At 37.3% G+C, this 13519-nt stretch overlaps 1 protein-coding gene across 5 annotated transcripts in view; it reads right to left on the reverse strand.

The window, feature by feature from the left end:
- Window positions 1-13519, reverse strand: part of TBC1D32 (TBC1 domain family member 32) — a 325899-nt gene that overhangs the window by 183250 nt on the left and 129130 nt on the right. The gene's annotated exons all lie outside the window — the stretch shown is intronic.

Genomic DNA, 13519 nt, shown 5'->3' on the forward strand with positions numbered 1-13519 from the left:
AATTACATCTACATAGTGACTAATGCAAAGTTTTATAACTATACCTATGATGTAAGGATTAATGTATTTGTTTTTGGAGGAGGGAGATCAGTGTATTTTTAAAATAAGCCTAATTAAGTCACATCAATGTAAAATATATAATATACAAGCACAAAATAGTTAACATTCACAAAAATTATGCATGCGCTGACAATGTATTATATGACAACTATTACAGAACATAGATCAGAGTTGGAAAATGTTTTAAAATACCATGTATCTCTTGAAATATTTGGTTCTGAGAAAAATGAGCTGATCCATTTTCATCATTCTTTGCACTGCTACATCCAGTGTGTAAGCAAATACAAGAGAATATAGGGGTGCAAGGGTAGTTCAGTGGTAGAATTCTCACCTGCCATGTGAGAATTCCCCGCACCCTCCCCCCACCAAAAAATGCAACAAATGGTGCTGCAATAATGGGATAGTCATTGTAAAAAAAGAATGACATGTGACCCCCACCATATAGCACACAAAAATAAAAATAAAAAAGAATAGTTCTTAGGGGCTCTGGCAAGATAATTAATTCTTACTCTCAGACCACAAGGCTATCTTAACTGCATTCATTGGATATTCTACTAATCTAGATATAAAGTTAATTTTAAAGAGCCATGACTTTTCCAATCAAAACCAGCTCTTTTTGATGCAATCTTATCAAATTAATCTTTCCATGATTATTTTATCATTTTATCTTATTAAAAACCACTAGAATATTTTTCTCTGGTACATTTCATTCTTTGGTTCCCTTGCTCAAAAACATACAATGGTTGCCCATCATTATGCATCAAATCTAAACTCTGACACCTTTGTCCTTTCCAGAGTCTTTAAAGTCTCATTTCCCATTATTCCCCAGTTTGAAGTCCCCACTTTAGTCAATCAAATCTGCTTTGTATACAAAATTTTCTTGTCCTACTAACATGTTCTTCCTGCCCTCCCAATTTACTCATTATCCCACTAATTCAGCTTTCAAGTTTGCCAAAAAATATTTTCTGAAGTACTTCCAATTAATTTCATCCCTCTTGAGAAGCCCTATATTATGTTAATACTATTATGTTCAGTTTGTATTATACTGAATTGTAGTTATTTGTAACTATTAAGTTTTTTACTTGTTTTTTAAAAAATGTTTCCATAGACTCAGGAAATTTCAGAATGAGAAATATTGAGAACCATAAAATTGAGAAAATTTAAAAATACTTTTGTCATGGTTAGGGACATGTGTCAACTTGGCCAAGTTGTGGTACCTGTTTATCTGATTGGGCAAGTGCTGGCCTGTCTGTTGCAGTGAGGACATTTCATAGGATTAGGTCATGATCACGTCAGCTGCTTCCACAGCAGATTCCATTTGTAATCAGCCAAAGGGGAGTGTCTTCTACAATGAGTGATGCTAAATCTAATCATGGGAAGCCTTTTAATGAGGACTCAGAGGAGACAGGTTTCACTTCTGCTTCGGCTGGTGAGCCTCTCCTGTGGAGTTCATCCAGACCATCCATCGGAGTCATCGGCTTCACAGCCTGCCCTGTGGATTTTGGACTCTACGTTCCTGCAGTCACATGAGACACTTCTATAAATTTTATATTTGCAAGTGTTCCCTGTTGATTCTGTTTCTCTAGAGAACCCTAACTAATACATCTTGGTACCAGGAGTGGTTCTTAAGAAACAGAATCTTAAAAATGGGTTTTTATGAATGGTTTTCTACTCTGACTGGACTCAGAAACACTAAGGACTCTGATTCCCGTAATCAGAATGACACTCCCGATCCATGGACTGAGTTGGCAAAGGAGATAGTCAAAATATCATCATTCGATTCTCCTAATGCTTCGCTTGTACGAAGCCAGACTCTGAGGGATAATGTTTTTGACACCTTTACAGAGTTTTGTAGAAATAACAGTTATAGAGATGTTGGTTGGTTGTTGTTAGATACACTGGCTACATTAAGCGGTAAAAGGGATGGGCTTAAGGCTTCAAACGAGAAGATTAAGCACCGTATGAAAGATACAGACGTATCTATGAGTATCCTGAAGCAAAATCTTATTTCCTATAGCCACAGACTTGAGATCTCTGAAAATCAGATGCAGAATCTTATTGTTAGAGTAGCAACTTTACAATGTAAACTGAAATCTCAGTCTTGTATGGTGTCTGCCGTTAAAGTGAGGGCATTGATTGGAAAGGAATGGGACCCTGAAAAATGGGATGGTGACATATGGATTGATAATGATGTTGGGGGCGAGGTTGAAACCCTAGGCCATGCTGAATCTTCTCTAGATAACCCTATAATAGTCTGCCCTGAGGACATAGCTGCCCCACCTCCAGCCTACCTTGAGGAATTGGCCACCCAACCTCCTCCTGAAGGGATTAGCCATAGAGTTATTAATCCTGTTTCACCAGATGAAACTGCAACTGAAGGCCCTGAAGCAAATGGCTTGGAAGATATTTCTAATTCTTTTCATGACCCACCCCCACCACCTCTCATTTCTTCTAGACCTATAACTAGACTTAAGTCCCAACAGGCCCCTAAAGGTGAGGTACAAAGTATCACACATGAGGAGGTATGTTATACTCCAAAAGAACTGTGTGAGTTTTCCAATTTATATAGACAGAAATCAGGGGAATATGTTTGGCAATGGATTTTAAGAGTGTGGGATAATGGTGGGAGGAATATAAGGCTGGATCAGGCTGAATTTATTGATTCACTAAGCAGAGATTCTGCATTCAATATTATAGCTTGAGCGGTTAGAAAAGGTGTTAACAGCTTGTTTGGGTGGTTGGTTGAAACATGGATCAAAAGGTGATCAACACCAAAAACTAAAAGACAAATACTGTATGGTCCCACTGATGTGAACCGACATTCGAGAATAAACTTGGAATATGTCATTGGTAACAGAGTCCAGCAGGAGTTAGAAACAGGGTAAGATAATGGGTAATTGGAGCTGAAGGGATACAGACTGTGCAACAGAACTAGATACAAAAACTCAAAAATGGACAACACAATAATACCTAATTATAAAGTAATCATGTTAAAACACTGAATGAAGCTGCATCTGAGCTATAGGTTTTTTTTGTTGTTGTTGTTTTGTTTTGTTTTGTTTTTTGTTTGTTTTTGTCTGGTTGTTTTTTTTTGTTTTTTTTTTGTTTTTTTTTTACTATTATTATTACTTTTATTTTTTTTCTCTATATTAACATTCTATATCTTTTTCTGTTGTGTTGCTAGTTCTAAACTGATGCAAATGTACTAAGAAACGATGATCATGCATCTATGTGATGATGTTAAGAATTACTGATTGCATATGTACAATGGTATGATTTCTAAATGTTGGGTTAATTTCTTTTTTTTCTTTTTTTCCGTTAATTAATAAAAAAAAAAAAACTGGAAAAAAAAAAGGTGACCAACATTACCTGAGGCTGAAATGCCAGAAATGCTCTGGTATATATAATGTAGATGAGGAGATCCAGAGGCTTAGATAGATTGGAATGTTAGAGTGGATTTATCATGCAAAGCCTGCTTTTACACCCAGGAATGTCCAGAGGATGCACCTTTTACCAGAACAGTGAGAAATAAATTTGTGAGACTAGCACCATCATCCCTAAAGAGCTCTGTGGTTGTGCTTCTCGGTAGGTCAGATATTACTGTAGGAACTGCTGTCACTGAGCTGGAATCCTTAAACACAATGGGGATAACAGGATCCCAAGTTGGCAGAAGCCAGGTGGCAGCACTCAATCACCAAAGACAGGGTGCACGTGGCTATTATAAATAGAGAGCAAACTCAAAGGAAGCGTCAAAATTATATGACACGCAGAGATTTGTGGCATTGGTTAGTAAATCATGGGGTACCTAGAAATACAATAGAAGGGCAGTCTACTAAATTCTTGTTGGAGCTGTATAAACAAGAGTTCTAGGTCAAGTGAATAGAAGTCTAACCTGAATTACAAAAACACAGAGTCACGGCCCCTTAATGAATTTCCAGACTTGAAACAGTTTACAGACCCAGAGCCCCTTGAATGAAGGGGAGGCCAGGTCCCTTTGGGGGAGAAACCTGTTACACTGCCACAAATTTATACTGTTAACCTTCCTCTAAGTCTTCCCCAAGGAGACCGACGGCCTTTTACCAGGGAAACTGTGCATTGGGGAAAAGGAAATGATCAGATATTTCGGGGATTATTAGACACTGGTTCAGAAGTGACATTAATTCCAGGGGACCCAACACGTCACTCTGGACCACTAGTCAGAGTGGGGGCTTAGGGAGGCCAGGTGATCAATGGAGTTTTAGCTAAGGTCCATCTCACAGTGGGTCCAGTGGACCCCCGGACCCATCCTGTAGTTATTTTCCCAGTTCTGGAATGTATAATTGGCATAGACATACTGAGCAACTGGAAAAATCCCCATGTTGGCTCTCTAACTCATGCAGTGAGGACGATTATAGTGGGAAAGGCCAAGTGGAAGCCACTAGAACTGCCCCTACCAAGCAAAATGTAAATCAGAAGCAATACCAGATTCCTGGAGGGACTGCAGAGATTACTGCCACTCTTAAAGACTTGAAAGATGCAAGGGTGGTGATTCCCAACACATCCCCATTCAACTCTCCTATTTGGCCTGTGCAAAAAACAGATGGATCTTGGAGAATGACAGTGGATTATCATAAACTCAACCAGGTGGTAACTCCAGTTGCAGCTGCTGTTCCAGATGTGGTATCATTGCTTGAGCAAATCAATGCATCCCCTGGTACCTGGTATGCAGCTATTGATCTGGCAAATGCTGTTTTCTCAATAGCTATTAATAAGGACCACCAGAAACAGTTTGCTTTCAGCTGGCAAGGACAGCAATATACTTTCACTGTCCTACCTCAGGGGTATATCAACTCTCCAGCCCTATGTCATAATCTTGTTGGCAGAGACCTTGATCGTTTCTGCCTCCCACAAGACATCACACTGGTCCATTATATTGATGATATCATGTTGATTGGACCTAGTGAGCAAGAAGTAGCAACTACTCTAGATTTAGAGGATGGGAGAAAATCCAACAAAAATACAGGGGCCTTCCACCTCAGTAAAATTTCTAGGTGTCCAGAGGTGTGAGGCATATAGAGATATCCCTTCTAAGGTGAAGGATAAATTGCTGCATCTGGCCCCTCCCACAACCAAAAAAGAGGCACAACGCCTAGTGGGTCTTTTTGGATTTTGGCGACAACATATTCCTCATTTGGGTGTGCTACTCCAGCCCATTTATCGAGTGACCAGAAAAGCTGCTAATTTTGAGTGGGGACCTGAACAAGAGGAAGCTCTGTGACAAGTCCAGGCTGCTGTACAAACTGCTCTGCCACTTGGGCCGTATGATCCAGCAGATCCAATGGTGCTGAAAGTGTCAGTGCAAATAGAGATGCTGTCTGGAGCCTTTGGCAGGCCCCTATAGGAGAATCACAACGCAGACCCTTAGGATTTTAGAGCAAAACCTTACCATCTGCTGCAGATAACTACTCTCCTTTTGAGAAACAGCTTTTGGCCTGCTACTGGGCCTTAGTAGAGACTGAACGCCTAACCATGGGCCACCAAGTTACCATGAGACCTGAGTTGCCTATCATGAGTTGGGTGTTGTCTGACCCACCAAGCCATAAAGTTGGGCGTGCACAGCAGCACTCTATTGCAAAATGAAAATGGTATATACGAGATAGAGCCAGAGCAGGTCCTGAAGGCACAAGTAAGTTACATGAAGAAGTGGCACAAATGCCCATGGTTTCCACTCCTGCTGCCACATTACCTTCTCTTTCCCAGACCAGAGCTATAGCCTCTTGGGGAGTTCCTTACAGTGAATTGACTGGGGAAGAGAAAACTCGGGCCTGGTTTACAGATGGTTCAGCACAATATGCAGGTACCACCCGAAAGTGGACAGCTGCAGCATTACAACCCCTTTCTGGGGTGTCCTTGAAGGACAATGGTGAGGGAAAATCCTCCCAGTGGGCAGAACTTCAAGCACTGCACCTGGTTGTTTATTTTGCTTGGAAGGGAAACTGACCAGAGGTGTGTTTGTATACTGACTCATGGGCTGTTGCTAATGGTTTGGTAGAAATATTTTTTTTTAAAAATTCATATGGAAAGGTAAGGGGCCCCAAATAGCCAAAACCATCTTTTTGTTAGTCAAAAAGAAAAACAAACTTGGAGGATCAATATTTTCCAATTTAAAGCTTACTAAAAAAAAAAAAAAATCTTACTACAAAGCTACAGCAATCAAAACTGTGTGATCCTTGCACAAGGATAGACATACAGACGGATACACTAGAATTGAAAGTTTAGTAATATACCCTTACATCTATGGCTAATTAATTTATTTTTATTTTGTTTATTTATTTATTTATTTATTTGGCTGATTTCTGACAAGGATGCCGAGTCTACTCAATGGCGAAGTATAGACTCTTCAACAAATGGTGCTGGGAAAACTGGATTTCCATGTGCAAAAAAATGAAAGTAGGCCCTGCCTTATGCCATACTCAAAAATTAACTCAAAATAGATTGAAAGGCGGGCCACAGTGGCTCAGCAGGCAGAATTCCTGCCTGCCATTCCGGAGACCTGGGTTCGATTCCCAGTGCCTGCTCATATAAAAAACAGATTGAAGACCTACACATAAGAACCAAAACTATAAAATATCTAGAAGAAAACACAGGGAAACATCTTCCAGGACCTTTTATTAAGCAGTGATTTCTTAGACTTTACACCAAAAGTATAAGCAACAACAACAACAACAAAAGGATAAATGGAACTTCTTCAAAATTAAAACCTTCGTGCATCAGAGGAAATTATCAAAAGAGTGAAAAGAAAACCTACAGAATGGGAGAAAATATTTGGAAAACATGTGTCTGTAAGGATTTATTATCCAGAATTATAAGAGCAGGTACAACTCAACAATAAAAAGACAACCCAATTTAAAAATGGGCAGTGGAGGCAGGTACAACAGTGGCTCTGTGGCAGAATTTTCACTTGCCATGCCAGAGACCCAGGTTTGATTCCCAAAGCCTGCCTATGTCCCCCCCCCCACAAAAAAAAAAAAAATGGACACAAAACTTCAATAGACAGTTCTCCAAAGAAGATACAGAAATGGCAATAAGCACAAGAAAAGAGGCTCATCATCATTAGCCATTTGGAAAATGCAAATCAAAATCACAATGAGATACTATTTCATACCCACTAAGATTGGCTACCATTAAAAAAAAAGAAGAAGAAAATAACAAGCCTTGGAAAGGATGTGGAGAAAATGGACTCTTAGCACATTGTTGGTGGGCATGTAAAATGCCTCCACTGCTGTGTAAAACAGTTTGGCAGTTCCTCAGCAAGTTAAAAATAGAATTACCATATTAACCCGCAATCCTACTTTTAGATGCATACCCAAAAATAATTAAAAGCAGGGACTTGAACAGATATTTGTACACTAATGTTCTTAGTGAATTAGTCACAACTGTCAAGTGGTAGAAGACTGGATAAACAAAAAGAAGTATATATGTATAATGGAATATTACTGAGCTATTTAAAAAAGAATGAATTTCTGACATATTTTACACAGATAAACCTTGAAGACACCATGTTAGATGAAATAAGCTAGACACAAAAACAAACAGTGTTATGATCTCACTTATATCAAATAATCAGAATATGCAAATTCATAGTCAGAAATAACAATACAGGTTTCCAAAGGTAGTAGTGGAGGTAAGGAATGGGGATTTAGAGTTTCTTGGTAGAGAATTTCTGTTTGGGACAACGAAAAATTTTTGGTAATGGTTGGTGGTGATGATAGCAAAACATTACAAACGTATTTAACACCAGTGAATTGTATATTTGAAAACAGTTAAAATAACTATTTTTAGGTTGTATATATATCACAGAATAGAATTGTACAATACAAAAAGTAAACCTTAAGGTAAACTATGGACTATATATAATAATATAAGTAAAATAGCAATATTTCTTCAATTGTTACAAAGATATCACATTAATGCAAATTGTTAATAGGAACAACTGTGTGTGTGTGTGAGAGGAGGTGTGCTGGTTTGAAGCTATATGTACTCCAAAAATGCCATGTCCTTCAATCCTCATTTAGTATTGCTGGGTGGTATCATTTTTATTGTTTCCATGGAGATGTGACCCACCCAAATGTAGGTGGTAACTTTTGATTAGATGGTTTCCATGGAGATGTGTCTCCACCCATTCGAGGTGAGGTTGCTTACTGGAGTCCTTCAAGAGAGAAACATTTTGGAAAAACTTTAGAGCCACAAGAGTCACCAAAACCAACAGAGCCAACAGAATGGACAGAGCCCAGGGATGCTGTTAAAGAGAAAGCTAGCAGATATCGCCATGTGCCTTTTCAGCTGAGATAGAAACCCTGAATATCACTGGACTTCTTGAACCAAGGTATCTTTCCCTGTATGTCTTAGATTGGGCATTTTTATAGCCTTGCTTTAATTTTGGACATTTTCATGGCCTTAGAACTGTAAACTTGCAATTTAATACACTTCCCTTTTTTAAAGCCATTCTGTTTCTGGTATATCTCATTCTGGCCGTCTACAAACTAGAATAGGAGGTATATGGGAACTCTGTACTTTTGGCCTGATTTTTCTACAAACATATCACTACCGTAATTTTTTTTAAATCCTGTATCCTTATTCGAATTATAAATAGCAGCACAATCCTTTTATCTACCTTGTCAACAGACAAGTAGAAAATACGGAATAAAAATAAATAATAGGGGGAACAAAAGTTAAAATAAATTTCGTTTGAAATGCTAGTGATCAATGAAAGGGAGGGGTAAGTAGCATGGTATATATGAATTTTCTTCTGTTTTCTCTTTATTTCTTTTTCTGAATAGATGCAAATGTTCCAAGAAATGATCATGATGATGAATATGCAACTATGTGATGATATTGTGAATTACTGACTATATATGGAGAATGGAATGATCAAAAGTTAAGAATGCTTGCTCTTGGTGTTTTTTGGTATTTAGAAAAAAAATTTTTAAAAAAGAATGTTTGCATCTGTTTGCGGTTACATTTTTTTTAATTAAAAAATTAACTTAAAAATTAAAAAAAAAAAAAAAAAGCCATTCCAAGTGAATAAAAAAGCATTTGCAAAGTTCCCTTATGGGAATGGTGAGAAAGGGGGAAAATTCAACTTCCCCAAGTGGAGAATTCTTGATATTCTCACAAGCAGCAGGGACAACCAAAGCAATAGGCTGAGCCCCCAGTCTTGGGGTTTGTTCATACAGACTTAACCCGCAAAGGATAGGCTAAATCTACTTAAAATTCGGCCTAAGAGTCACCCCCAAGAGAACCTCTTTTGTTCCTCAGATGCGGCCCCTCTCTCTCAGACAACACAACAAGCAAACTCACTGCCCTCCCCCTCTCTACGTGCTACATGACTCCCAGGAGTGTGGACCTTCTGGGCAATGTGGGACAGAAATCCTAGAATGAGCTGAGACTCAGCATCAAGGGATTGAGAAAACCTCGACCAAAAGGGAGGAAGAGAGAAATGAGACAAAAAGTCTCAATGGCTGAGAGATTCCAAACAGAGTCGAGAGGTTATCCTGGAGGTTATTCTTATGCATTAAATAGATATCACCTTTTAGTTAAGGCATAACAGAGAGGCTGGAAGGAACTGCCTGAAAATGTAGAGCTGTGTTCCAGTAGCCAAGTTTCTTGAAGATGATTGTATAATGATATAGCTTTCACAATGTGACTGTGTGATTGTGAAAACCTTGCATCTGATGCTTCTTTTATCTACCTTATAGACTGATAAGTAAAACATATGGATTAAAAATTAATAAATAATAGGGGAAACAAATGTTAAAATAAATTTAGTAGATTGAAATGCTAGTGATCAATGAAAGGGAGGGGTGGGGGTATGATATGTATGAATTTTTTTGTCTTCTTTTTATTTCTTTTTCTGAATTGATGCAAATGTTGTAAGAAATGATCATGATGATGAATATACAACTGCGATGAAAGAAAGAATGCTCATATTGTATGTTGATTGGTTTTATTAATAAAAATTTTTTTAAATAAATAAATAGCAGCAAAAACAGATGATTAATTTTTCATTAAAAAAAGTGTCTATTCCTCTAGACTATCCACTGAAAGGCCAAGGCATGACAACTCATATTAGCAAATATTCCTAGTACCTAGCAGGATAGGCAAAATTATTTCCTAGGGGTAGGTAAAAAGTAATATACTGTCATTTTATATAAAATGCAAGAACCTTTTAACTATATATATTCATATGCCATTCTTCTAGTCCCCTGCCTTTTATGCTATAGATGTCATACTACCTCTAAAATTATAAATAGAACAATATGTCATCATATTTGAGTTATGTGTATTTCAAAGAAATTAAGAGAAAAATAATAGGTTTTTATATTCACTCAACTATTATTCCCTTTGCATCCTAGAAAACCAAATTTCCACTTGGCACCATTTTCCTTGAAATGCAACGGCCTTTTAGAAATACAAAATTTTTCTTAGCCTTTGTTCATTTCTAAATTCTTTATTTCACTTTCATTCTTCAAGAAACTTTTGTGGGATCCAGAATTCTAAGTTGACTGTTTCTTTATTGCTATTCTTTATCTTTCGGCATATCAAAGATGTTCAATTGTCTTGTTATCCACTGTTTCCAAGCAGATATCACTGAAATGTACTGCTGTTCCCCTGTATATAACCTGTGATTTTTTTTATGGCTTCTTTCAAGATTTGTTCTTTATCTCTGGTTTTCAGTATTGTGTTTATGATGAGCTTGGGTAGGTTTCCATTGTTCACATAATCATCCTTGGAATTCACTGAACTTCTTGATCTGTAATTTACATCTTTCACAAAATTTGTGTAATTGTAGCTATTATTTATTCAAATATTTTTCTGCCCATTTCTCTCTCTCGTTTCTCTGTCTTGTCCTTTCGGTATTCCAATTTCATGTATAGTCAACCTTTTGATACTGTCGCATAAATCACTGAAGGTTTTCTGTATAATTTTTACTCTCTCTTCTTTACGTTGGATAATTTCTACTGATATATCCTTCAATTTACTGATTCTTACATCATCTTTAAATCTTCAGTTAAGCCCATCAATAAATTATACATAAATAATTTTTCAGTCCTGTAATTTCACTGCGTTCTTTTATATAGTTTCTATTTCCTTGCTCTGATTTCGTTTGTTCATTCATTCATTACAGTCATATTTTCTTTTACATTCTATTTATAACAGCTGCTTTAGAATCTCTGTCTAATAATTCCAACATTCTCATTATTACAATTTCCATTCCTTCTACTTAATATGAGTCACATTTCCCCATTTCTTCACATGTCTAGTAATTATTAATTGTATCCTACACATTATGAAAGATACATTGTGAATAATTTGGATTCTGTTATATTCCTCTGAGTGCTGTTTGTCTTTGGTTTTTGGTTTTTTTTCAATCTAGCAGTTAATTTGGCCAACCTGAAACTCCAAACTCTCCAATGCCTGGAGGAGGCAACATCTGATATCTCTGTTAAATTCAATGCATAGTTCAGGAGTTATCCAAATATTTGGGCAGAGTATATACACAGAGTTGGAGTTCTCCCTCTGTGTCTCTTTCCTCACTTTCCATCTGTTCTTTAACTCTAAACCTTGTCTTTTGGGTCTTCAAGCATAGTAAATTGTCCTGCACTAACTGGTACTTGCCCTCAATGCAAAAATCTGTTAAATCTGAACACTCAATCAGTGCCACTCTTTTGATTCAGATTGATTCACCTCCACTTCTGTCTATTTTTGGTTATTCCAGTGATTCCAAGCAGTTTATTTTTAAATTATTTTTCTGTAGTTTGTAGGTACTTTCTATAGGAGAGCACAGGACTACCATGACAAAAAGAAAAACCTCTGAAATGTTCTTTTGATACTTTTATGGCATCCTTTGAAAGAAAATTGCCCAGTCAAAATTAGGAACCATGATTTCATTTTCTTTATTTCTTTTTACTAAAGAAGTTGTAGGTTAAAGAAAAAAAAATCTTGCCATAAAAAACAATCACGCTTTTGGTAAGCCCCAAAGCACACAGTTTTCTCTATTATTAACATTTTGCATTACTATGGTACTTTTATTACAATTGTTGAAAGTATTATTATAATTATACTATTAACTATAATCCACATTTCACATTAGAGGTCACTGTTTGTGTTGTACAGTTCCAAGGTTTTTACAAAAACTTTTGCCCTGGTAACATATATTCAACTTAAAATTTCCTTTTTTGATAACATTTAACTACATAATTCAGAAGTTTTAATTACATTCACAATGTTATGCTACCATCATCACCATCTATTACAGGAATTTTCTATCACCCCAAACAGGAACTCTGGAATAATTAACTCCCCATTCCCTATCCTACCCTGGTGACTTGTATCCTGTATTCTGCTTTCTAACTCTGTGAAATCATTTCATTTTACTGAAATTTGGGGAATATAGCAAATACGTAAAAATCATTAATTATGTATTGATCATGATAAAAAGTGGGTGCTTCCATAAATAATCTAGAAGAAAACCATAAAGCTTCTAGAAGAAAATGTAGGGCAACATCTTTAAGAGCTAGTAATAGGAGGCAGCTTCCATACATACTCTTTGAGACCAAAGGAAGAGAGGTTTATTTGGTCTGGAACCTAAATTTTCTGTAGCATGTAATCTAACTCAACCTGTCTGTATAGCTCATTTGAACAACTGAAACACAAGGAGCCCAGAATAGGAAAGAGGTTCCTTTAATCCTATATAACTTAATATTATACATTAAGTACTCTGGATATATCCTAGAGTACATTAAGCAGATAATCAAAAAGTATTGGCAAGGTACCTTGGGGGATGGGAGAAAAAATATGGAACTATTAAACTTCACCATCAGTGAATCCTGATACTGTGTCAAACTTTAGGGACACCCAATCAATAGACCAAGCCCTTGATCTTGAGGTTTATGCTTGTGACGCTTATGTAAGTAGCAGAGAAGCTTAGCCTACATATAGGTAGGCCTTTTAAGAACTACTTCTGTAGGACCTCTTTTGTTGTTCAGATGTGGTCTCACCTTCTCTAAGCCCAATTCGGCAAGTGAAATCATTGCTCTCCCCCTCTACGTGGGGCATGACATCCAGGAGTGAAAGTCTCCCTGGCAGCGTGGGAGAAGACTCCCAGGGATGAGTCTGGCCCTGGCACTATGGGATCAACAATTCCATCCTGACCAAAAGGGGGAAAAGAAGTATAACTAATAAAGTATCAATGGCAGAGAGAGTTCAAATAGAGTCAAGAGGCTACTCTGGAGGTTGTTCTTATGCAAGCTTCAGTTAGACATTGTTACCTTTGCCAAACCCCAACCAGGACCATTCCAGCCAATCCTAAAGAACACCTAGGGCAATGTATAAGATTCCACAAGGGTTCTATGCTTAGCGTAACCTTCCAGAAACCTACAACCTCCAGATAAGTCCTGAAACCTTGAAGGCCTAGCCT

Source organism: Tamandua tetradactyla, chromosome 5, assembly GCF_023851605.1.
Source record: "Tamandua tetradactyla isolate mTamTet1 chromosome 5, mTamTet1.pri, whole genome shotgun sequence".
NCBI lineage: Eukaryota > Metazoa > Chordata > Mammalia > Pilosa > Myrmecophagidae > Tamandua > Tamandua tetradactyla.